Below are 4,841 nucleotides of genomic sequence, written 5' to 3' on the forward strand. Positions count from 1 at the left end.
CTAGTTAAGTATGATGATTCTTGAACACAGCTACTTTATGAGTCTTGGCCGTGGCCCAAAGCACTCTGTCTTCCAGTATTACCACCGGATACATACATGCCACAGACACATGATTGGGTGAACCTTTTCAGATTATGACTCAGCTTTGCTAGAGTCCCTAATTAGAGGTGTCCAGGGTTCTTAAGCACACTCTTTTGCCTTGGATCACAACTTTATTTCTACCCTTGCCTTTTGGTTTAAAGGGCTATTGGCTTTTTCTGCTTACTTTTTCTTTTTCTCTTCTATTTTTTTCGTTTTTCTCCTTCTTTTTTTTTTCTTTTTTTTTTTGTATTCACTGCTTTTTCTTGCTTCAAGAATCATTTTTGTGATTTTTCAGATCCTCAGTAACATGTCTCCTTTTTCATCATTCTTTCAAGAGCCAACAACTTTAACATTCATGAACCACAAATTCAAAAGACATATGCACTGTTTAAGCATACATTCAGAAAACAAAAGTATTGCCACCACATCAAAATAATTAATCTGTTATAAAATCTGAAATTCATGCAATTCTTTTCTTTTTTTCAATTAAGAACATATATTTTTTTTTATTCAAGAAAGGTGATGGATTCATAGGACATTCATAACTTTAAGGCATAGAAACTAATGATCATAAGGCACAAACATGGATAAACATAAAGCATAATTTTCGAAAAACAGAAAAATAAAGAACAAGGAGATTAAAGAACGGGTCCACCTTAGTGATGGCGGCTTGTTCTTCCTCTTGAAGGTCTTATGGAGTGCTTGAGCTCCTCAATGTCTCTTCCTTGTCTTTGTTGCTCCTCTCTCATGATTCTTTGATCTTCTCTAATTTCATGGAGGAGAATGGAATGTTCTTGGTGCTCCACCCTTAGTTGTCCCATGTTGGAACTCAATTCTCCTAGGGAGGTGTTAATTTGCTCCCAATAGTCTTGTGGAGGAAAGTGCATCCCTTGAGGCATCTCAGGGATCTCATGATGAGAGGGGTCTCATGTTTGCTCCATCCTTTTCTTAGTGATGGGCTTGTCCTCATCAATGAGGATGTCTCCTTCTATGTCCACTCCAACTGAATAACAGAGGTGACAAATGAGATGAGGAAAGGCTAACCTTGCTAAGGTAGAGGACTTGTCCGCCACCTTATAGAGTTCTTGAGCTATAACCTCATGAACTTTCACTTCCTCTCCAATCATGATACTATGAATCATGATGGCCCGGTCTATAGTAACTTCGGACCGGTTGCTAGTGGGAATGATTGAGCGTTGGATAAACTCCAACCATCCTCTAGCCACGGGCTTGAGGTCATGCCTTCTCAATTGAACCGGCTTCCCTCTTGAATCTCTCTTCCATTGGGCGCCCTCTTCACAAATGTCTATGAGGACTTGGTCCAACCTTTGATCAAAGTTGACCCTTCTAGTGTAAGGATGTTCATCTCCTTGCATCATGGGCAAGTTGAATGCAAACCTTACATTTTTCGGACTAAAATCTAAGTATTTCCCCTGAACCATTGTAAGCCAATTCTTTGGATCCGGGTTCACACTTTGATCATGGTTCTTGGTGATCCATGCATTGGCATAGAACTCTTGAACCATTAAGATTCCGACTTGTTGAATGGGATTGGTAAGAACTTCCCAACCTCTTCTTCGAATCTCATGTCGGATCTCCGGATATTCACTCTTTTTGAGTTTGAAAAGGACCTCGGGGATCACCTTCTTCAAGGCCACAACTTCATAGAAGTGGTCTTGATGCACCCTTGAGATGAATCTCTCCATCTCCCATGACTCGGAGGTGAAAGCTTTTGCCTTCCCTTTCCTCTTTCTAGAGGTTTCTCCGGCCTTGGATGCCATAAATGGTTATGGAAAAACAAAAAGCAATGCTTTTACCACACCAAACTTAAAAGGTTTGCTCGTCCTCGAGCAAAAGAAGAAAGAAGAGAGTAGAAGAAGAAATGGAGGAGAGGGAGATGGCTTTGTGGTTTGGCCAAAGGGGGGAGAAGTAGTGTTTAGTGTGTGTGAAAATGAAGGAGTGAAGATGGGTTTATATAGGGGTGGAGAGAGGGGTAGGGTTCGGCTATGGGAGGGTGGGTTTGGGTGGGAAAGTGGTTTGAATTTGAATGGTGAGGTAGGTGGGGTTTTATGAAGGATGGATGTGAGTGGTAAAGAGAAAGATGGGATTTGATAGGTGAAGGGTTTTTGGGGAAGAGTGAGGGTGGTAGGGTAGGTGGGGATCCTGTGGGGTCCACAAATCCTGAGGTGTCAAGGAAAAGTCATCCCTGCACCAAGTGGCAAGAAAATTTGCGTTCTGTGCCAATTCTGGCGTTAAACGCCGGGCTGGTGCCCATTTCTGGCGTTTAACGCCAAGTGCTTGCCCTTTTCTGGCGTTTAACACCAGTCTGGTGCCCCTTTCTGGCGTTAAACGCCCAGAATGGTGCCAGACTGGGCGTTAAACGCCCATCTGCTAGCCTCACTGGCGTTTAAACGCCAGCAAGTTCTCCTCCAGGGTGTGCTATTTTTCTTTCTGTTTTTCTTCTGTTTTTGCTTTTTCAATTTGTTTTGTCACTTCTCATGATCATCAACCTACAGAAAACATAAAATAACAAAGAAAAATAGATAAAATATAACATTAGGTTGCCTCCCAACAAGCGCTTCTTTAATGTCAATAGCTTGACAGAGGGCTCTCATGGAGCCTCACAGATACTCAGAGCAATGTTGGAACCTCCCAACACCAAACTTAAAGTTTGAATGTGGGGGTTCAACACCAAACTTAGAGTTTGGTTGTGGCCTCCCAACACCAAACTTAGAGTTTGACTGTGGGGGCTCTGTTTGACTCTGTTTTGAGAGAAGCTCTTCATGCTTCCTCTCCATGGTGACAGAGGGATATCCTTGAGCCTTAAACACAAAGGATTCTTCATTCACTTGAATGATCAATTCTCCTCTGTCCACATCAATCACAGCCTTTGCTGTGGCTAGGAAGGGTCTGCCAAGGATGATGGATTCATCCTTGCACTTCCCAGTCTCTAGGACTATGAAATCAGTAGGGATGTAATGGTCTTCAACTTTTACCAGAACATTCTCTACAAGTCCATAGGCTTGTTTCTTTGAATTGTCTGCCATCTCTAGTGAGATTCTTGCAGCTTGTACCTCAGAGATCCCTAGCTTCTCCATTACAGAGAGAGGCATGAGGTTTACACTTGACCCTAAGTCACACAGAGCCTTCTTGAAGGTCATGGTGCCTATGGTACAAGGTATTGAAAACTTCCCAGGATCTTGTTTCTTTTGAGGTAATTTCTGCCTAGACAAGTCATCCAGTTCTTTGGTGAGCAAAGGAGGTTCGTTCTCCTAAGTCTCATTACCAAATAACTTGTCATCTAGCTTCATGATTGCTCCAAGGTATTTAGCAACTTGCTCTTCAGTGACATACTCATCCTCTTCAGAGGAAGAATACTCATCAGAGCTCATGAATGGCAGAAGTAAATCCATTGGAATCTCTATGGTCTCAGTGTGAACCTCAGATTCCCATGGTTCCTCATTAGGGAACTCATTGGAGGCCAGTGGACGTCCATTGAGGTCTTCCTCAGTGGCGTTCACTACCTCTTCATCCTCTCCAAATTCGGCCATGTTGATGGCCTTGCACTCTCCTTTTGGATTTTCTTCTGTATTGGTTGGAAGAGTACTAGGAGGGAGTTCAGTAATTTTCTTGCTCAGCTGTCCCACTTGTGCCTCCAAATTCCTAATGGAGGACCTTGTTTCAGTCATGAAACTTTGAGTGGTTTTGATTAGATCAGAGACCATGGTTGCTAAGTCAGAGTGGTTCTGCTTAGAACTCTCTGTCTGTTGCTGAGAAGATGATGGAAAGGGCTTGCCATTGCTAAACCTGTTTCTTCCACCATTATTGTTATTGAAACCTTGTTGAGGTCTCTCTTGATCCTTCCATGAGAAATTTGGATGATTTCTCCATGAAGAATTATAGGTATTTCCATAGGGTTCTCCCATATAATTCACCTCTTCCATTGAAGGGTTCTCAGGATCATAAGCTTCTTCTTCATATGAAGCATCCTTAGTACTGCCTGGTGCAGCTTGCATTCCAGACAGACTTTAAGAAATCAAATTGACTTGCTGAGTCAATATCTTATTCTGAGCCAGTATGGCATTCAGAGTATCAATCTCAAGAACTCCTTTCTTCTGACTTGTCCCATTGTTCACAGGATTCCTTTCAGAAGTATACATGAATTGGTTATTTGCAACCATTTCAATGAGCTCTTGAGCTTCTGTAGGCGTCTTCTTCAGATGAAGAGATCCTCCAGCAGAGCTATCCAAAGACATCTTGGACAGTTCAGAGAGACCATCATAGAAAATACCTATGATGCTCCATTCAGAAAGCATGTCAGAAGGACATTTTCTGATCAATTGTTTGTATCTTTCCCAAGCTTCATAGAGGGATTCACCTTCCTTCTGTCTGAAGGTTTGGACTTCCACTCTAAGCTTACTCAATTTTTGAGGTGGAAAGAACTTTGCCAAGAAGGCATTGACTAGCTTTTCCCAAGAGTTCAGGCTTTCTTTAGGTTGTGAGTCCAACCATGTCCTAGCTCTGTCTCTTACAGCAAAAGGGAATAGCATAAGTCTGTAGACCTCAGGGTCAACCCCATTAGTCTTGACAGTGTCACAGATTTGCAAGAATTCAGCTAAGAACTGATGAGGATCTTCCAATGGAAGTCCATGGAACTTGCAATTCTGTTGCATTAGAGAAACTAATTGAGGCTTAAGCTCAAAGTTGTTTGCTCCAATGGCAGGGATAGAGATGCTTCTCCCATAGAAGTCGGGAGTAGG

General features: G+C 42.4%; 1 non-coding gene across 1 annotated transcript; it reads left to right on the forward strand.

Annotated features, from left to right (window-relative positions):
- The first annotated feature begins 4,391 nt into the window (after positions 1–4,391).
- LOC130978885 (small nucleolar RNA R71) lies at positions 4,392–4,499 on the forward strand. Its single transcript, XR_009086493.1, has one exon. It is a non-coding gene; the product is annotated as a small nucleolar RNA R71 (small nucleolar RNA).
- Positions 4,500–4,841: the final 342 nt, after the last annotated feature.

Source organism: Arachis stenosperma, chromosome 4, assembly GCF_014773155.1.
Source record: "Arachis stenosperma cultivar V10309 chromosome 4, arast.V10309.gnm1.PFL2, whole genome shotgun sequence".
Taxonomy (NCBI): domain Eukaryota; kingdom Viridiplantae; phylum Streptophyta; class Magnoliopsida; order Fabales; family Fabaceae; genus Arachis; species Arachis stenosperma.